The sequence below is a fragment of the Lithobates pipiens genome, unplaced genomic scaffold (genome assembly GCF_037356315.1).
Source record: "Lithobates pipiens isolate NorthernLeopardFrog02 unplaced genomic scaffold, aLitPip1_a1.2 Scaffold_28, whole genome shotgun sequence".
NCBI classification, from domain to species: domain Eukaryota; kingdom Metazoa; phylum Chordata; class Amphibia; order Anura; family Ranidae; genus Lithobates; species Lithobates pipiens.
In genome coordinates, this window is record NW_027507789.1 from 78,457,175 (window position 1) to 78,479,499 (window position 22,325).

Sequence of the window (22,325 nt, forward strand, 5' to 3'; positions counted from 1 at the left end):
AAGATCTAATCTCCCTTTCTTCTTAGGATGTAGCGGCAACCAGGCATGGGATGTTATTGTCGCTGGATATGTGCAAGGCATTTGATTCCCTTTCTTGGCCTTATCTTTATCTGCATATTGGAGAAATTAGACTTTGGTCCTAAGTTCCTAGCCTCACTCCATTCCTTGTATATTACACCCTTGGCTGACATAATGCTACAAGGCCATAAATTGGAACCATTTTCCATTGCATCCAGTATTAGACAGGGCTGCCTGCTTTCAGCTGTTTAATTTATTATTGCTCTGGAGACCCTAGCCTCCAAGACCCCTTATTTGGGAATAATGGGTGTAGACAAGCCTCATATATGTGCGTTATTGAAGATGATTTGTTACCGTTAATTACTTCCCCTCTTATGACCCAGCCAAATTATTTTACCTTTTGAATCACTTCAAAGAGTTTTAGGGGTTAATAGGTAACTAGGACAAGTCGGAAGCAATGAATGTTGGTTCAGAGTCCTCAATCTCATGGTTCCCTAACTGTATCTAGGTGTTATGCTCCGCAGTAGAGCATGATCCAATTTGCTACAGCACGGGAAAAAATTCCTTCCTGATCCCCCCCCGAGAGGCAATTGGATTTTCCCCAGATCTACTTTACGTTAGCTGTGTGCAGAATTAAGCAATCACATTCAAACTCATGTTAAATAGGAGTCAGTAAACACATGCCATCATTTAAAGTGCTTCTGATTAACCCAAAATAAAGTTCAGGTGTTCTAGTGGGTCTTTCCTGACATTTTCTTAGTTACATCCTACAGCAAAAGCCATGGTCCACAAAGAAGCTTCCAAAGCATCAGAGGGATCTCATTGTTAAAAGGTATCAGTCAGGAGAAGAGTACAAAAGAATTTCAAAGGCAGATTAAATTATGTCACCTCCCCTAGTAGAGCCCTTTTCAGTTCCAGTGAGAGAGGAGAGGACATCTAACTGTGAGTTGCACCAACACTACACTAACACCAGTACACATAGACACACTTGTCGCCCCCCCCCCCCCCCAGTTAACCCTTTCACTTCCTGTCACAGTGCCAAGTGCAGTTTTCAGATTTTTCACCGATCACTGTACTGGTATCATTTGTGACACTAATCAGCATTAGGGAAGTTAGTAGTAGGCCCAGTTATGTCTAGAGTACCCCCATTAAACCCCTAATATAGATTTAACCCCTTGATCACCCCCCAGCTAACCCTTTGACCCCCTGTCACAGTGTCACTAGTATAGTGTACAAATCTCTTTTCTGATTAAATTATTTGTGTCATTTGTGACTGTAAACAGCCTTAGGGCAGTTAGGGGTTGTAGCAGATTTAGGGTACTTGCCATATAGTCCTTTAATAAAGGTTTAACCCCTTGATCACCCAGTTAACCCTTTTACTCCCTGTCACTGTGGCATTAATGTAGTGTACAGATATTTTTTCTGAACACCGTATTAGTGTCACGGGTTAGCTAGTTAGCATCAGTTAGCTGTCAGTTAGGTTTAATCCCAGACAGCATCGGTTGTCTGCTGTTTGATTTCCAGTGGCGCTAACATCCACACACACACACCATACACCTCCCTTACTAGTATAGTGTTTGAACGGATCATTATCTTTGATCTGATCAGATTTATACTAGCATGTCCAATAGTTTAGCATTCCCAAAAACACAGCGTTAGCAGGATCAGCCAGACACCTACCAGAAAACGCGTTTAGCCCCTTCGCCCAGCTCAGCCCACCCAAGTGCAGCATCAAAAGATCACTGTCACTTACAACACACAAAACTGCAGCATTAGCAAGTCAGGCCTGATCCCTGCTAGCGCTGAGTTAATTTTTTTGTAGCGATTCAAGCAGTCGCTGACAACCAGTTGCTCTTTTGCCTCTGAGTTGCAAAACTAGTTGTACACTAGTTGTAAATTTAGAGGCCAAAGTGTCCAAACAGAGGTACACTAGTGAACAGGCCTACACGTCGCTGAGCATGACAGATGAGAGCGAAGGGGAAGCCTCACTGTGAGATTAAGGATCATTATACGAACCAGTAGAGAGTAGCGCTACCCTGACAGATAGCTCTTACAACAAAGAGAAATGGCCCCTGCTAAGGTCAGGTGTACCCGACCTCGTTCTTCTGTTGTTAAGGTGCAACAACCGCAGGGTTCTCGTATGGAGCAGAGAGCCAGTACTAGTGCCACTCAACTTCCTGGTGGCACCAAGAATAACTATTATATACTACCTACCAAAGATCCATAAGAGTCTTAGCTGCCCCCCCGGGTTGCCCGAGTTCTTTTTACAACCTTTGGTATGCACTATGCCCTCATATGTCAAAGACACACGTCATGTCATCAGTCTTTTGTCAGGATTCAAGTCATGTGAAGGGATGTGGTTGGTGACGGCGGACATCACCTCACTGTACATGATCATCCCTCATGAGCTTGGTTTTAGTGCTGTTAAGCACCTTTTGGACCAAGAATCTAGTCTCCCTAGAGAACAGATTACCTTCATTATGGAACTTCTTGAATTTGCCGCTACCCATAATTTGTTTTGGTTTAATGACCAATACTTCCGCCAGGATAGGGGTTTCACTATGAGGGCTAAATGTGCCTGCCAAACTTATTCATGGCTCAGTGGGAGGAGGATGTCGTCTATGCTCAGAGGAGACTGGGAGTGGTCTTATGGGCATGTTACATAGACGATATCCTCCTCCTATGGGTGGGAAGTGAAGTCGCCCTGTCTGAATTTATGTATTCTCTTAATTTAAACAATAGGGAGATACATCTCTCCTATGAGGCAAGCTGTAAGGAGATCAACTTCTTGGACCTTAAAATTTCTGTCAGGAGTAATTTATTACCTCTACATTTTTTAAATTGACTGACAGAAATTCTTACATTTCGGTGGACAGTTGCCACCATGCCTCTTGGCTTAGGTCAGTACCTAAAAGTCAGTATATGAGGCTTAAGCGCAACTGCACTGAACAGAACACGAGGAGTTTTTAGTGCAAGTTGGGACCCTAAGGCCGCGTACACACGCGCGGACTGTTCGCCCAACTTTGTCCGTCCAACAGTTTCGGCAAACAGTCCGCTCAAACTTAGCATGGACGGACATGGCCACACACGACGGACGAACAGTTTGCTGAAACCGTGCGCGATGACGTGAACGGCATGTACGACGGGACGAAAAATACGACGTCCTATACACTGCATTATAGCTTTCGGCGTGAAAATCCTTTCTGAGCATGCGCGCAACTTTGTTTGACGAACAAGCCTACACACGGGCGGACTGTTCGCTCAAACAAGGTTTCAGCGGACAGTTTTTCGGAATTTCCGAAAAACCTTGTCCGTCCAACTGTCCGCTGAAACTGTCCGCTGAAAGCCCACACACGAGCGGACTGTCCGCCCAAACACTGTTCAGCGGACAAAGTTGGGCGAACAGTCCGCCCGTGTGTACGCGGCCTTACAGAGAGATTTCTGGAGAAAGGTACTCAATGAAGTCCTTATCTGATACCCTCAATCAGGTCGACAGGGTGGATTTTTTGAAAGAAAGACCTTCTGAACAAGGTAGGGACAGTACTTTTACAAATCCATTCATTACAAGTTTTTGAAATCCACGTCAGAATATTAAGCACATTATCACCAAACATTGGCACATTCTGGGTAATGACAGAATATTGAGCACTTTTTTGCCAGTTAGACCTCAGGTAGTTTTTAGGGGTGTCCCCTCTTTGAGAGATAAATTGGCTCCCAATGTCCTAGACCCCCCTAACAACAAACATTTTTTTTAGTGAACTTACGGGCTACTATCAATATAAAAAATGTCAAGTATGCTCACTTAACAGATGTAGGACTAGGAGAATGAATAGTTTTGTTTCTAGCTGCACTTCTAAGGAACATCAAAACCTTTTATTACATGCTCTACTGCGGAGATAATCTACTTGCTGCAGTGCCCTTGTGGACTGTAGTATGTGGGCAGGACAAAATGCCCCCTTCAGGTTCGCTTGAATGAGCACATTAATAAGATTAGGAATGGGTTCACGGAGCATTCCGTATTGAAACACTATTTAACTACCCACAATAGGGATCCCTCTAACACTATTTTTTTAGGGATAGATAAATACAGTTCCCATTGGAGGGGTAGTGTCAGGGCTGGGTTCACCCCTTCCTTCTCAAAGCTGGCCGCTCAACTGTCGGCTAATTGCCAGCTCCTTTCTCTCCACAGTGACTTACCTGTTGATGATATCCTGCTTGTCAGTCCTGCCTATTTAAGATGTCCAGCCCAGATTATCTCTGCCTTCGCCTTGATCACATCTCTCTCACATCTTCTCTGTTCCTGTTAAAGATTTGCTTGGCTGACATTCCTTCTGGCTCCAGATCCTGCTTGCTGTTTTACTACGCTCATCTCTGGCTCCCTGACATTTTGGCTTGTCTGACTATCCATTCAAGTTCCTGTATTCTGGCAATGTTTGAGTATGTTTACTCTGTTTACCTTTTAATTATTATTATTATTATTATTATTAATAAACAAGTGTGATTTTACTGTACTTCTGTCTCAGTCTGATTCATGGTTTTTGACAGGTAGTTCCCTAATTAGAGGCATCTCTAAGCTTGATATATCTTGGGTCAATAGATTAAATATCTATGTCCCCTACAGTTTAAATGTAGATGTGGATGTTAACGCCTTTATAGATAACTCCTGAATTTACATCCCTCCATTTAATATCAAGGTCAGAGAGACTGAGAATTTGGTTGTTATACTGATTTATGCTCACAGTGTAAACTTGTTCTTTGCTCACCGTGTAAACTTGAACTGAGTCTTGGATGGCAATTTACATTTTTTGTTTCTGTTTTGCCCTTTCTTATTTCTTTGGAATGCCATGATGGATAAGTAATTCTACAAGTGACATTCCTTTTATTATCTACCACGGGGATTATTGACCGGTTCTAACTTAGTCAGTCGATTTCCCCCTTTGTGGGTGTTGGTGTGGACATGGAAGCCTATTTTCATGTTAACTAGGGTGATGATATAGTCATAAACAAAGATGGTAGTCCATGACATACCCTCATTACGGGTGTAACGGCATATGTAAATTTAGCCGTTTGAAATTATTACCCGCCTTAATAACATCTATGCTCGTTGAGTGTACCAGCTAGTGCTTTGGCTCGTTTTTGTGGTCTGGTTATGGTGGGTGCATTGGGCATTGGGCGGATGTCATGGCCATTGCGCTCATTATTGACTTTGCCACTTATTGTCATCTATATGATTTCAGTCACGTTTTTTGATTTCTCCTTAATCAAAATGGTGTTTGGTATTCCCATAACCAAAATGGTGTTTTTAGTATTAGCTATCTAAGATTCAGATCGAGGCTTGGTTGTATGTTCACTATATATAACGGTCCGTCTGTACACCGCCTGTGCCCCAGGATGACGTCAGATCAGTGACGAAACGCATTGGGAGGAGCGACATGCTGACGTCACTGCACTGTTTTTACATGCCGTTTGCACGGGTGTTTTTGTACCTTTGCTTGCCGGCTGGCATTCTTATTGCTTTTAATTACTTCCATTCTATGTTTATAAGCATCAACGTTATCTAAATAAAATACCACCAATTTTACCGATGGCAATTCTTTTATATATTTTTTCTGGATCGTTATAAACACTTGCATCAAGTTGTATCTGGTGGCTGGCCGCTGACCACGGAACAGATCCACAGTATCCAGGAACGCCCGTTTCATCAGCCATTGGAGGTACGGGGAGGAATAAAGGCCTTGGCAGGGTATTAGACAAAAGCTCGAACAGCTTGTGCAGCTGGTAAGCTTGCACTTTATATGGTGGTGGATTCACATTGTCCTTCAAAAGTCACAGAGAACTTTATTTTATTTATTATCTCCTATTTCTTCATTGAGAACTATAGGATTTGATTTTTGTTCATATCATTTTATTTTCTGGCATATTCATGATAATGTATATGTATTTTTTTAATATATGTATATATAATTTTTTTAACAAAAGAGAACCCCTGGTGGTCTTTAAAGGCACCTACAATAGATAAAAATGGAAAATGGAAAAGGAAATATATTAAATATCATAAAAACATGTCATAGAAAAACAGTTTAAACAACATGGTTATCGGTAATATACAGTATGTGGTAGTGTGGTACCCCACCAGTGTATGGACCCAGCATTTTCAACCAGGGGGGTTGAAGGGCTCTAGGGAGCTTGCAACATTGGGAGGAAACTGACTTTTCAGTTTCCTCATTATTTACTAAATTCTGTTTTGGGATCTGGAGCCCGGGGATTTCGTAGTGATCCGGGTGGGATGAAATCCCTAGTCCTGGGTCCAAATTTTGGGATTCACCAGCACACTGACTGGTCAGGTGTGTGTTGGTCTATTTCTAGACACCTGACCATGGTTCTGGGCTCCACCCTCCCGAGGAGTCCAGGCAAGCAAGGGAGAAGCATGCATGTCTGCATGGTGTAGTCAGAGGGCCCAAAGCTGTGGGATGAGCAGTGAGGAAGAGTAAAAGAGGTACAGTCCCTGATCTCTGTTATATGGCCAAGAGGGCTGAAGGGTAAAGCCCAAACGGCAGTACTGCTGACCATAAAGCCAGATGGCTTGGTATTTTTTTGTTTGACTGCTGTGAAATTGAAACCCCTGCGTGGGAGCTATTGATGGACGTTTTCTTTTCTTTTTTAATAAAAGTGGGTCAAAAGGCCCTGAAATTGAGTTTCTGGTGTGGATTGGTTTCGCTAGTGAGTGCTACACTTGAGTTAAACCACCCCCAATATTACAAGTGGTGCTTGGATGCGGGCAGACCTGGAGATCCCTGCAAAAAAGTGAGTTCATCTGTTATATGAACTGTGTTTGTGTGCATGAGACAGCACAATCTTTGTGTGCAGGTGAGGAGGGCTTGCACAAAGAGAAAAGCAACTTGCTTTAAAGTGACAGCGTTAAATTTTTTTGCTGGAAGGCGCAAAAGTCTGATGGAGAGACTGTGAAGATTAAGCAAGGGTTTGAGCCTGCTGGAGGGTATTGCAGACTGTTTTTTGCTACACCAACCCCAGTTAAAGGGGAAGTGCATGTTGTTGCCCCTGACAACACTGGTGCAAGCAGGCCAACTATGAATGTGCGGAAGCCTAAGTTTCAAAGAGGATGCAATTGGGGAAGCCCTGTTAAGGCTCTGAAACAAGAGCGCTGTTTGCGGTGCAGAGAGTGGGGTCATGTTGTCGCCATGTGCCCATTGTCTCTGTCTCCAATACAAAGTGACATGGCCATACAAAAGTCTACAACAATGTTTTGGAAGCCTGATTTGTGTTCCAGGAGTGATCAACATGCTGAACGGAAGTTGGAGAGGTATGTGGTTGCCCGTAGCAACAGTGGTAATTTCAAGGCTGCAGACCACCACATGAGAAAAGTATTGCCTGCAGAGGGTTGTGGCAAGGTGAAACCAACAATGCTGCAAGGAGTGCAAAATCGCTGCCTTTGGGAGAGTCAAAATACGGCTGGAAGAGTGCCATCTCCCTTGGCAACAAGAGATGGGGTGTTAACTGGAAGGAGGAGCTACAGTGGAGATGTGGAGCTGCGTTCCACTAAAGATGTGTGCAGAAATGTACCATGCCTGGAATGTGGTCAACTGGGGCATGGAATTTTTTCTTGTCCCAGGTTATGGAACATGCCTGGAGATGTGGTTACTGGGCAGAAGTCTTTGTCCACAAGCCCAGATTTTTGTGCAAACATGTTTTCAGTCACCTCTGCCAACAGTGAGGAAGTACCTGTTGTGCTTGCAGGGGGTGCTAAGGAGTCAGAAGTGGCTGCTGCAGTTTCGTTCCATGGCCACCAGGGAAAGTTGGCCAGTAAAAGTGTGATAAAGGAGAGACAACGTACTCAATTGAAGACAGAGTTACCTGCTACAGATTATGGTAAGACTGTTGCAGTTTGTGGGACTGATTCCAGTGAAGTGGGAGTATATCCGGCTGGGAGATCAGCAGAAGGTGTAAAAATGGACTTGCTGCAGTGTGCTACCCTGAGTAGTGGGGAGACACAGGTTGAAGCTTAACCTGCAGCAAGGTTAAGAACTCAAAGACTGGACTATATGTGTGCCTGGTGTAATCCACCAGAGTGCTGGAAGTGGTAACCTAGAGGTGACCAATACAGTTTGTGTGCCAGGTCCCCTAGTGACTGGTGCTACAGAGATGCCCAGGGAAACCTACCAGTAGCCCGCAGTGGTGAGGCACGTGGTTTCCCAGGACAACTGTGAAGCTGCCCTAATGGCCAAAATAATGCCTTTGGAGAGGAAGGGTGGTGTGCTGAGCGGTACACGGGGTGCTGAGTGTACTGACCAAAAACAGCCTGTTAAAGCTTATAACACTGCTATGTCTATGAATGCTGATGGTAAAGGTAATGCTGATGATAAATGTACTTATTCTGATTTGTTCAAAAGTAATAAGGAAAGAGTGACGTCTCCCTTGGCAACCAGACGCAGAGCCACAGGGTTGTCCATGGAAGTCTCAGGGGCTCTCGATGCGTTTGAGCCAGAGATTTTCCAGGACAGCACTGAATTTGCTCTGGTGGAACAGACTGGGTCTACACCATGCAATGATAATTTGTATGGGCAGTCTGTTTACCATATGTGTAACCCAGTTGGTAAAGGGTTAAGTCCACTAGCCAAAGCTGAAGATACACAGCTGAGTGTGCTTACGCCCCAGAAGCAAGGTGGTGATGGTGTATTGCAGCCTGCCTTGTTTGATGAAGCATTAGCAAAGAGTAAAAGCATGTTGTCAAAATGTGATTTATATAGAACCAACAAAGGTACTGATTGTGCTGCAGAATCCCAGGTGCCTCCTAGAGCAGATGATGAGGTACTGCTGAGCCCTCATAATGGAAGCACAATGGATTGGGACAGTTGGGCCAAACAATTGCTAGCCATGTTAGACAAGACTATGTTGAGTGACAGGGGTGTGAATACAACAACTGCTGTGCCAGACAGGGAGATTGCAGAGCGACCGATGGTTGAGGGTGCGTTGGTCACTGCAAGGGATGTTTCCCTCCAGTCAGAAGGACCAGATCAGGGCGCATGCATGGCAGATGTGGTGCTCACAACCCAGCCGCTAAATTCCAAGTGTCAAGGTGACACGGTAATGAATTTTGACTTGCAGAGCCTTATTGGTGAGTTAGAGGGGATGAATGGGAGACATGCATCTAACAGTGTTCCAGTGGAGCATCAGGTTGTGATGGATGCCTCCAGTGAGGTGGAGGCTCCCTTAAATGTCGTGGCCCCTCACACTGCAGTGAATGAGCCCCTTTATGTCTCTGATAAGGGAAAGGTCCCCAAAAATGTTTTACATATTGATGTGGAGTGTGTAGAATTTACAGATATGCTAGTGGAACTGCTTGAACTGATGAAAGCACATTCCTTGTACACCTGGGTGCCTCTGTTACAGTCAGATGTGGTAATGCTGCATGGTACCAAAGGGTGGAGCCAGGTAGTACAAGCTGTGCTGGGTAACATTAACCACCAGTGGAACTGGGTGGTATGGTGCTTAATAGTCTGGAAAGTGATCTCACAGTTCCCTGTGAGAGTGCTTCCGGATACGGTTCAGTACGGAAGGCGCTCTAGGGGGCTGCTGGAGACATTGGAGGTCTCTCCGCCTGATGCAGTGGTAGACATGTCTGCTAGTGCAGTCCGAGGTGCGGCTGAGCAGGGTATAGTAAATGGTGCGGATACTGCCTCACCCGCTAGACCTCGTAAGAAGGAAGGGCCAGATCTGGACATGGCAAAAGCAGAGATTCTGTCTGTCACCTGCAGAGAGGTACAAGTTTGGGTAACCGGAGACGCTCTCAAATATAGTATGGAGAGGAACAAAAATGTTGACATGGAAAAGTGTGAGCTGACAAAGATTTGTACTGCTAGAAATGGGTCATGCGTTGTTCAGTGTCAATTGTTAGGACAATTGCCCACCGAGATTTGGACAACAGGTGAAGTGAAGATCCCATAAGAGATAACTGCTCACCTGTGTGTTGTCCCTCCTTGGGCCTGGCCCTAACAAATCCCGAGCAAGAAAGAACTGACGGTATTGGTAATTGGAGAAATGGTGGTGTATTCCTGAATGTTAGTGTAAATAATGGCCTTGATATTAACATGAATAATTTCTTGGAAAATGAGAGTGATGCACAGATTTTATGCTCTGGGGAGTTGGTGGTCAAGGGTAAAGGCAAAAAGGTGGTAAACCCAAGAGACCTGTTGTGATGGGAAAAACAGGTCGTTTTCGCACCCGAAAAAAGGGTTGGGCCTGCGTGGCTGATGGCCAGCACAGAGGTGTCCCAACTGCTATGGTGGGTGCAGGTGTTTCTCCCTCCGGGTCGAAACAAGGGGGGGGGGTTATGTGTTAGTGTGGTACCCCACCAGTGTATGGACCCAGCATTTTCAACCAGGCGGGTTGAGGGGCTCCAGGGAGCTTGCAACATTGGGAGGAAACTGACTTTTCAGTTTCCTCATTATTTACTAAATTCTGTTTTGTGATCTGGAGCCCGGGTGGGATGAAATCCCCAGTCCTGGGTCCAGATTTTGGGATTCACCAGCACACTGACTGGTCAGGTGTGTGTTGGTCTATTTCTAGACGCCTGACCATGGTTCTGGGCTCCACCCTCCCGAGGAGTCCAGGCAAGCAAGGGAGAAGCATGCATGTCTGCATGGTGTAGTCAGAGGGCCCAAAGCTGTGGGATGAGCAGTGAGGAAGAGTAAAAGAGGTACAGTCCCTGATCTGTTATATGGCCAAGAGGGCTGAAGGGTAAAGCCAAAACGGCAGTATTGCTGACCATAAAGCCAGGTGGCTTGGTATTTTTTGTTTATGACTGCTGTGAAATTGAAACCCCTGCGTGGGAGCTATTGATGGACATTTTCTTTTCTTTTTTTAATAAAAGTGGGTCAAAAAGCCCTGAAATTGAGTTTCTGGTGTGGATTGGTTTCGCTAGTGAGTGCTACACTTGAGTTAAACAACCCCCAATATTACAAGTACAATAAGCTATAAAGATTTAACACCCTACGCGTTTCGGAGCCCTCGCGTCTCCTTCCACAGGGGTGAGTATGTAAGCAAAAGCACATTTCTATTCAAAAAAACAAATAACAGATATTAAAATGTAAAAATAATAATCGTATATATTTGCAAATATTATATAAATCTTCATATAATACAATTACAGGTCAGAGTGAGGTATTACACAGATATTCCATGATGTTTATAGATAAAAGCAACAGGACAAATCAGGCATTTTGAGTGTTTTCTTAACCTCAAAGGTTCCCAAAATTAGAGGTATCGGTATCTAAACCAAAACAAAGTGGGCAAAAGAAAGGCTAGAGGAAACATTGGGGCAGGATAGTCGGTCCTGTAACAAAGTAGTATGGATTGATTTAACAAAAAAGGGTTAATTTAAAACATTAAGTTCAAAAATGTACTTATTTTAATATCCAATATATATTAATTAGTTCGATTATATACTGCTAGCACATATGTACCTGAAGCAGTAGGTGAAGTGAAATACACGACTTGGTGTTAACTTCAATGGATAATGAATGATGGTAACTATAATAAAAAGTGTGTATATATGTGTGTGTGTGTGTGTGTGTGTGTGTGTGTATGTATATGTGTATATATATATATATATATATATATATATATATATATATATATACTGGTTTAATTAAATTTATTGACCAATGCCTCTTACATTATAAACATTCCCTTTGGGTCAATCCATTATAGTATAAGTTTCAGCATGTGCAAGCATGTCCAAACAGCCAGATAAATAAGCACACACCCAGCATGAATAAATCCATGTAGCACAGGTAAATAAAACAAAAAATCCTTTACCTTTGCAATAAAGAGCTTCACAAAAAATCTGACCGTCTGTCTCGGCATCCCACAGTAGAATGCTGTGGATACTGAGCAGACATAGGTACTGCTAATAAATACCCCTCCCTCTCCAATCAGTCAGCACAACTAATTGAAACAGCTGACGGAGAGGGAGGGGATAGTGGCCGGCTAAAAAATTGCCCCCAGAGTGAGATGTGCATGGCCCCATCCCCAGCGAACAAGTGCAAAGGCACGTCCGCCGGAACGGGGCCCCGCCCACTCCACCCGCTGACACAGCAAGCTTCCCCAGTGGACTGCGCATGTCCACTGGGGTTGCAAGATGGAGGACAGTCGAGAGCAAAAAATTGACTGTATCCTCCTACTACGCTGCCACAGGTTAATTAACCCTGGCGGCTTTGTGTGTCGGGTGATCCTCTAGTCTGCCCAAACAAGCGGGGAAGACAGAACACATGTGTGATGATTTCAATTTACAAATGCCATACTGGTGACCCCACAATAGGGATAAAAAAAATTTGCGGAAGGGAGTTTAATAAGACATGTGGCCACTCACTAAAATGAGAAGAAAAAAAGCTTTAACCTTAAACTGCATAAGGGGTCCTTTACTGTAAGAGGGGCAAGAATGTGGAATTCCCTTCCACAGGTGGTGGTTTCAGTGGGGGCATCGATAGTTTCAAAAAGCTATTAGATAAGCACCTGAACGACCACAGCATACAGGGATAAAAAATGTAATACTGACCAATAATCACACACATACACATAGTACATGTACACATAGGTTGGACTTGATGGGCTTGTGTCTTTTTTCAACCTCACCTTCTATGTAACTATATAGAATTATGTACCTCTAACCAAAGAACACCCCAAAGATGTTATGTCTGTAGAAAACACTGATATCGGCATGACACCCGCTATTATTGTCCCTCCTGTCCTGACCAACCTGGTCTCTGCATCGGTGACTGTTTCCGTCACTACCATACACTAGTTGAGTATTAGCGTAGGGTACAGCACAGAACAGTGCTACGGCACACTAACACAGGGTCTCGAAAGGTGTTAGATGGCCATCGCATTTTGAGAGACCCTAACCTGGAATGTTCAAAGTTGTATTAAAAGTGTTGTTCTCTATCTATTGTTCTCTCTCTATTGTTTTGCTGTTTTATTGTTACTGTGTTTTATCGTGTTTGCTTTGCAGGTATGGTATGTGTAGCAGAGAGTCCCAGAGAGAGTTGGGAAAAGTCCTGTTCGGGGTTTATACATCTCCCAGGCTCCTCTCATATACGTTCAGGGATCTCTGATCCATGGTCCAGTTCGGGTCTTGGTCCTCTTCCCCAGGCTAATTTAAGCTCACCTGAGCAGACAGCCTTTGCTCTCTGCCTGAGAAACACCGACAACACTGGTCTGTGAAGAGCAAAAGCTGTTAAGCAATTTATGCAGAAACTGACAAGCGATAGGCTTGCTCAGCCTGGTAGTTAGGGCCTGCATATTGTGTAGTTAGAGCTGAGACACAGCTAGGATTTTTGTTTTGCTATTTTTGTTCTTATTTGTTTTCTGGAACACTGTACAGCACCTGTATATAGACTTTTATATAACACAAATAAACACAGCACTGTTGTCACTACCTCACTGGATTTGGTATCTGTGCTTTAAAAACTGCTAATCCCAGGGAGCTTTGTACCTGCTACCTGTCCCCCGGGTTACATATGTTTTACTGTTATAATGTAATGTTACTTTGATTTATTGTTATCCATTATTATTTCACCACAGTTAAAAAAAGAACGGTGCATGTATGTCCATCATTAGAAGTGAATGGGTGCAGTGAATTTTTAGTGGGCATACTGTCAGGGCTGGCTTAGCCCTTCCTTTTCTGGGCTGGCCGCTCAGCTGTCGGCTAATTGCCAGCTCTCTTCTCTCTCCACAGTTACCAGCTGTTCCTGGTGATGCTCCTCTGACCTGCCTACTTAAAGCCTTCCAGCTCACTTCACCTCTGCCTTCGCCTTGGTCACATCACTGAAACCATATCCTGCGGTTTGTTTAAAGACTGGCTTGCTGACATCCCTTCTGGCTCCTTATCCTGCTTGCTGTGCTCTACTTGGATCCCTGACTTGTGGCCTGGCTGACTACCCGATCTGGTTACTGGACTTGGGCTATGCTTGACTACGCTTTTTCTATTTACATTTTTATTTTTATAAAAAAATTTTTTATTTTTATTAATAAACAAGTGTGATTTAATTGTACTTATGTCTCAGCCTGATTCATGGTTTCTGACAGTAGGCAAAGGCCATGAATTCAGAAGATGCAGTCAATCCACTTGTTGGTAATATTTTTTTCCAGATTGGATGACCAAGAACACCGCATGGATCAGTTTGCCATGGCGTTACAAACGCTCCTGAATCGCACGGCTCACTTGGAATCCCCCACGGTGGCTGCTCCGGTACAACCTGAGTCACAGGCCATCCCTGCTGCTGCGCTAGTCTCTGTGCAGGTCCCTGCCTCGAGTATTGCCTCTATAAGAGGTATGTCTGGTTCTGCTCCGCTTCCCCAGCAATTTGGGGGCAATCCAGTTCAATGCAGAGGGTTTCTCAATCAGGTTGAGATATACTTCGAGATGCTACCCCAGGTGTTTCCCACGGGCAGAAGCAAAGTAGGTTTCGTGATATCTTTGCTTTCTGAGAGAGCCTTGGCCTGGACTAACCCTCTATAGGAGACGCAAAAACCTGTTGTCTTGAGTTACCCTCAGTTTGTGGCCTCCTTTAAAAGGGTTTTTGACGTTCCCGCATGCTCCGCTTCTGCTGCCAAGTGCCTCATGTCCATCAAACAGAGCACGAGAACTATTGCCGAATACGCCATTGAACTCTGTACTCTGGCAGCAGAGGTTCCTTGGAACAATGAGGCCCTCATGGCTGCTTTTTCTCATGGTCTCTCGGATTCCATCAAGGATGAGATAGCAGCCCAAAATATACCCACTGAGCTGGAGAGCTTGATCTCTTTTGCCATTCTCATTGACTCCAGACTCAGAGAAAGATTTTCTCTTAAGGAGCGCTTGCGGAAGCTTCCTGTACATTTGCCTCCAAGCTTTGTAGTCCCACCCATGCCTCCCTCACCTCCCATGCCTCCTGGTACCAAGTTGGTCAGTGAAGATGAACCCATGCACCTGGGCTTCACGCGTCTCTCTACGGATGAGAGAGCCTTTAGGAGGAGGGAGAGATTGTGCCTTTATTGTGGCCAGGCAGGTCACTTTTTGAAGTCTTGTCCTACCCGTCCTACCCGTCCATGGAACGCCCGAACCTTGAGGTCCTGTCAAGACCTGTCAAGACCTTAGGTGGCGTTGTTTCATCCCCAGTTATCCAGAAGGATAAGCCCATGGTTTTGGTCACCCTTTCTTGGGCTGAGTCGTCCATCGAGATACAGGCTCTAATCGACTCTGGGGCTGCAGGCCTGTTCATTGATGCTGCATTTGTTTCGCAGCACTCGATTCCACTGCAGCTGCGTGACACTCCACTTGCCATTGAGGCTCTTGATGGGAGACCTTTACAGCCTGCCCAGGTGACTCATGAGGCGGTTCCATTGTCCATGGCTGTAGGGGCTCTTCACCATGAGAAATCCAGTTCCAATTATTTCCTCACCCAGGTTTCCGCTGGTTATTGGTTATCCTTGGTTACAGAGGCACAACCCCTCTTTTGATTGGCTCCATGCTGAGGTTCTCTCCTGGTCACCACAATGCAGTGAGACATGCTTCCTGAAGGTATCCAAGGTCCTGTGCACCTCTTCACTCCCCTCCCTGCCGGAGGAGTACCGTGATTTTAGTGATGTCTTTGATAAAGGTCAAGCCGGTAGTTTGCCTCCACACCGGTCTTATGATTGCGCAATTGACCTTCAAACTGGTGCCATACCTACTCGTGGCTGGGTTTACCCTTTGTCGGTCTTGGAGGATAAGGCCATGGAGGAGTATGTTGCTGACGCACTTTCTCGAGGTTTCATCCGCAAATCCTTGTCTCCTGCTGGTGCTGGTTTCTTTGTGAAAAAGAAGAGCAGTGAACTGAGACCTTGTATAGATTATAGGGGTCTCAATCGTGTCACAATTAAGAATGCCTACCCGATTCCATTGATTACAGAGTTATTTGACCACCTCAAGGGAGCAACGGTTTTCACGAAGCTTGACTTGAGAGGGGCATACAATCTCGTGTGCATTAAGGAGGGCGACGAGTGGAAAATTGCGTTTAATACCAGAACTGGCCATTATGAATACCTGGTAATGCTTTTTGGCCTTTGTAACGCCCCGACAGTTTTCCAGGATTTTATTAACGATGTCCTCAGAGATTTGTTGCAGTTGTGTGTGTGTGTGTGTGTGTGTGTGTGTGTGTGTGTGTGTGTGTGTAGGTTTATCTCGATGATATCCTCATATTTTCCAAGTCCCTGGAGAGCCACCACACAGATGTCTGTCGTGTGTTTCAGAAACTTAGAGAGAACAATCTCTATTGTAAACTGGAGAAGTGCAAGTTCCATCGTGAACAGGTTACATTCCTGGGCTATGTCATTTCCACTGCTGGTTTTTCGATGGACCCCGAGAAACTTTTAGCAGTCCTACAGTGGCCTCGACTCGTGGGTTTACGTCCTCTGCAGCGTTTCCTGGGCTTTGGCAACTATTATCGGAAGTTTATTTGTAACTTCTCGTCTCTGGTCAAACCCCGGACTGATATGACCAGAAAGGACGGTAACCCACAGAGTTGGTCTCCGGAGTCCATTAAGGCCTTTGAGACTCTCAAGGCTGCCTTTGATTCTGCTCCTGTGTTGGCACATCCTGATCCTCTGTTGCCTTTTATCCTAGAAGTGGATGCTTCTGAGACTGGAGTTGGCACCCTTCTGTCTCAACGTCCTAACTCTGAGAGCACTATGCATCTGTGTGGCTACTTTTCCAAGAAATTGTCACCTGCTGAGTGCAATTATGAGATTAGTGACAGAGAGCTGTTGGCGATCATTTTAGCCCTGAAAGAATGGAGACATCTCCTTAGAGGTACCACTGTGCCCGTTCTTATTCTTACTGACCATAAGAATCTTTCATTCTTGTCTGAGGCTAAGCGACTCTCTCCCAGAAGGGCGCGATGGGCTCTTTTCTTGTCGAGCTTTAATTGCATTCTCATTCTTACCCGGTACTAAGAATGTAAGGGCTGATGCACAACAATTTTCCTCTACTTCCAAGTCTGAGTCGGTTCCGGTTCCTATGATTCCTCCTGATCGTATCTTGGCTATGTTTCGCACCAGTCTTACTTCTCATTTGGGTGACAAAATTCTTGCTGCTCAGGTCCATGCTCCTCCTGATAAACCTTGTGACTGCTGCTTTGTCCCAGAGAGTTTATGTACAGCTGTGCTCCAGAATTACCATTCTCCCAAGGCAGCTGGCCATCCTGGGAAGAATCAACTCATTTGGGCCATCTCCCAACAATTCTGGTGGCCTAGTCTACGGGCTGATGTTACTGCCTTCGTAGCTGCCTGCCCTAAGTGTGCTCAGAGTAACACTCCACGACACCTTCCAGTGGGCCTCCTACAACCCATACCCAATGGAGAGAGGCCCTGGACTCACCTGTCTATGGATTTCATTGTGGAATTGCCCAACTCCCAAGGAAACACTGTTATCCTTATGGTGGTTGACCGGTTCTCAAAGATGTGTCATTGTATTCCACTTAAGAAGTTGCCCACCTCTAAGGAACTGCCTTCCATTTTTTGCTCGGGAGATCTTTCGCTTACATGGGCTACCCAAGGTCATTGTCTCGGACAGGGGTAGTCAGTTTGTCTCCCGGTTCTGGGCGAGCCTTTTGTGCACAGTTGGGAATCCAGCTTGTGTTCTCTTCTGCGTATCACCCGCAGTCTAATGGGGCCGCAGGACGAGCCAATCAGTCCTTGGAGCAATTCCTACGTTGCTATATTTCTGACCATCATAACTGGTCTGACCTATTACCTTGGGCAGAGTTTGCTCACAACAGTGCCTTGAATTCTGCCTCCCGATTGTCTCCATTTATGGCGAATTATGGTTTCCAACCATCCATGTTGCCTGACTCGTTTGTTCCGCAGAGTATTCCTGCGTTAGAGGAGCATCTCCATGGTCTTTGTTCCACTTGGGTACAAGTCCAGGAGGCTTTACGTCATGCTAATGATAGGTACAGACTCCATGCTGACCGCAGACGCCTGCCTGCACCTTCCTACCAGGTTGGGGACAGGATCTGGCTGTCATCTCACAACCTCCGGCTTTGTGTTCCCTCACTGAAGTTTGCACCTCAGTTTATTGGGCCTTTCTGTATCCTTCGCAGGATTAACCCAGTGGCTTACGCGTTGGACCTTCCTCCTAGTATGCGCATCTCAAATGTGTTTCATGTCTCCTTATTGAAACTGTTGGTCTGTAACCGATTTACCACCTCGGTGCCACGTCCTCACCCTATTCAGGTTGAGAACCATGAGGAGTATGAGGTACAATCCATTGTTGACTACCGTAGGTTCTGTGGGCACATACAGTACCTGATGCATTGGAAGGGGTACAGTCTGGAGGAACGCTCCTGGGTTTCATCTTCCGAAGTACATGCCTCTGTCCTCCTCTGCGAGTTCCATAGATGGTTTCCCCTCAAGCCCGGTGGCCCTCCGAGGGAAAGGGGTCATTGAGGAAGGGGTACTGTCAGGGCTGGCTTAGCTCTTCCTTCTCTGGGCTGGCCACTCAGCTGTCGGCTAATTGCCAGCTCTCTTCTCTCTCCACAGTTACCAGCTGTTCCTGATGATGCTCGTCTGACCTGCCTACTTAAAGTGGTAGTAAACCCTTACAACCAACTTTGACCTACAGGTAAGCCTAGATTAAGGCTTACCTGTAGCTCCAAGAAATATCTCCTAAACCTACACAGTTTAGGAGATATTTGCCAAAAGACAGGCACCACTGTCTACGGTGCATGCGCCGCAGAAAGCGGCGCGCAAGCGCACTGAGCGCGACGTGGTCAACGGAGATATGCCGCAAGTGTCGGCTCCCGTGCGCATGCGCGGGGTTGACGTCATCACGGCTTCGACGAATGACAGCGGTGGAGCAGCGAGACCCACCGAGAAGATGGATGCTCCGGACTACAGGGGACAGCGGTGACTTGGCTGGCTCCTGTTTCAGGTAAGTGACACATAATGGACTACTATGCGATGCATAGTAGTCCATTATGCATTACCTTTGCAGGGAATGAAAGAGGACGTAAACCCATCAAGGTTTACTTCCTCTTTAAAGCCTTCCAGCTCACCTCTGCCTTCACCTTGGTCACATCACTGAAACCATCTCCTGCGGTTTGTTTAAAGACTGGCTTGCTGACATCCCTTCTGGCTATGCTTGACTACACTTTTTCTATTTACCTTTTTTATTTTTATTAATAAACAAGTGTGATTTAATTTGTACTTCTGTCTCAGCGTGATTCGTGGTTTCTGACACATACCACCAATCAATCTCTTTTTTTTCGTACAGACCACAGGCTGCATGAATAAAAAGAACATTACAATATGTACCCAACAAGGACCAGCGACGTACTGGTATGTTGCTGGACTTTGAGTGGTTATACCAGAATGATGCCCACAGGTATAGGTATCTACTTGGTGACGTTTTTTCAGCTGGCTTTCATGTAAAAGCAATCCTAGTGGCCAATTAGCCACTAGACTGCTTTTACAAGCAGTGGGAGGGAACGCCCCCCCCCCCGCTGTTTTCCATTGTTTTCTCAGGCTCTCCTGTCCCACCGGGGGAACACAAGAATGCAGCCATTAAGAAAGGGACAGTGTAAAAATAAAAGAAAAGGCAAAATGAATAATTGAAAAAAAGCATCCCTGTCTCCCCAAGCACGCACAAAGATAAACGCAAGAGGCGGCCTAGTGTTGTATGTAAACATAAATTGCACCATGCATGTGATGTATCACCGTGAATGTCAGATCAAAGGCAGTAATTCTAGCAGTAGACCTCCTCTGTAAATCTAAAGTGGTCACCTGTAAAGGCTTTTAAAAATGTATATAGTTTGTGCCACTGCACGGGTGTGCATAATTTTAAAATCTGTTGTGTTTGGTATCTAATGCACTTGGCATAAGATCATCTTTTATATTTCAGCAAATATTTGGGCAATATAGTGTGTGCATTAAAAAAAATGCAACACTCATTTTAATCTGGAGGGTCTCTGCTTTAAAAATATAATATATAATGTTTGGGGGTTCAAAGTAATTTTCTAGCAAAAAAAACATTTATTCGTGTAAAGAAAAAGTGTCAGAAAGCACTTGGTGGTTTAACCACTTGCCGCCCGCCCTATAACAAATAGACGGTGGCAAAGTGGTTGCATAATCCTGATCGGACGTCATATGACGTGATCAGGATTATGAGCCGCTGCGCGCCCCCGGGGGTGCGCATCGCGGCGATCGTTGTTGCGGGGTGTCAGTCTGACACCCGGCAACTACGATCTCGGTAAAGAGTCTCCGACGGAGACTCTTTACCACGTGATCAGCCGTGTCCAATCACGGCTGATCACAGTGTAAATAGGAAAAGCCGGTGATCGATTATCAGCACAGCCCCCCCGAGGATGCCCACACTGGACCACCAGGGACGCCACCAGACCACCAGGGATTACCAGGACAAGGTATGCCACCCTAGACCACCAGGGATTCCAGTCAGTGCCACAATGGATGCCAATCAGTGCTCACAATGGGCATCACTGATTGGCATGCATTATTGTTTGGCACTGATTGGCATCCATTAGTACAATATATTATAATACAATGCCGCCTATCCGTTCCCATCTGTGCTGCCTATCAGTGCCCATCCATGCCACCTATCAGTGCCCATCCATGCCCACCTGTGCCACCTACCCATGCCCACCTGTGCCGACTAACCCATGCCCACCTGTGCCACCTATCCATGCCAATCCGTGCCAGCTATCAGTGCCAATTTGTGCCACCTATCAGTGCCCATCCACGTCGCCTATCAGTGCCACATATCGGTGTCCATCAATGCCACCTCATCAGTGCCACTTCATTGGTGCCACCACATCGGTGCCCATCAGTGCCGCCTTATCATTGCCCATCAGTGTAACCCCATCAGTGCCCATCAGTGAAGGAGAAAACTTACTTATTTGCAAAGTTTTGAAACTGAGACAAAAAAAAAAACCTTTTTTTTTTTCAAAATTTTCTGTATTTTTTAATTTGTTTAGCAAAAAATAAAAACCACAGAGGTGATCAAATACCACCAAAAGAAAGCTCTATTTGTGGGAAAAAAATGATAAAAATGTCATTTGGGTACAGTGTAGCATGACCGCGCAATTGTCATTCAAAGTGCGACAGCGCTGAAAGCTCAAAATTGGTCTGGGCAGGAAGGTGTTTAAGTGCCCGGTATTGAAGTGGTTAAGTGATTAGAGTGGGGAGTGTGTGGCATAAGCTTCTAATGTTGGGCATAAAATGCCAGGACAGTTCAAAACCCCCCACATGATCCCTTTTTGGAAAGTAGATACCCCAAGCTATTTGCTGAGAGGCATGTTGAGCCCATGGAATATTTTATATTTTGCCACAAGTTTCTGGAAAATTAAAATTGATGTATATTTTTTTTCACAAAGTTGTCACTAAATGATATATTGCCCACATGTGGCATGGGTATATGTCAAATTACACCCCAAAATACATTCTGCTGCTTCCAATCACCGCAGTTAGGCTTTCTAAGGGCGTTAAATTGTGATTTCACTCCTCACTACCTATCACATTTTCGTAGGCCCTGAAATGACAAGAAGGCACAAACCCCCCCCCCATGACTAAATTTTGGAAATTGGACTTTCCAAGGATGTTGCCAAGAAGCATGGTGAGTATTTTGGAGCTCTCATTTGTTTTGGAAAATGAAGAAAGGAAAGGATTTTTTTTTTCTTTTTTCAAGTTTCAAAACTTCTGAAAAAGATCTGCAAAATACTCAACATGCCTCTCAGCAAATGGGCATCTACTTTGAAAAATGGGGTAATTTGGGGGGGGGGTGCTATCTTGACATTTCAGGGCCTCCAAAACTGCAATAGGTAGTGCAGGCGTGAAATCAAATGTTTACATCCTTAGAAAGCCTGAAGGCAGTGATTGGATTTCGAGGTCCTGTATGTGGCTAGGCTCACAAAAAGTCTCACACATGTGGTATTCCTGTACTCAGGAGAAGCAGCAGAATGTATTTTAGGGTGTAATTTCACATATACCCATGGCATGTTTGAGCAACATATCATTTAGTGACAACTTTGACAGGTACTTGGGTACTCTGATGGCCTGGTGACAGGAACTTGGGTACTCTGATGGGTTACAGATAGGTACTCGGTACGCATATGGACTGTGACAGGTACTCGAGTACTCCTATGGATTGTGACAGGTACTCTGATGGACTGTGACAGGTACTCGGGTACTCTGATGGACTGTGACAGGTACTCGGGTACTCTGATGGACTGTGACAGGTACTCGGGTAATCTGATGGA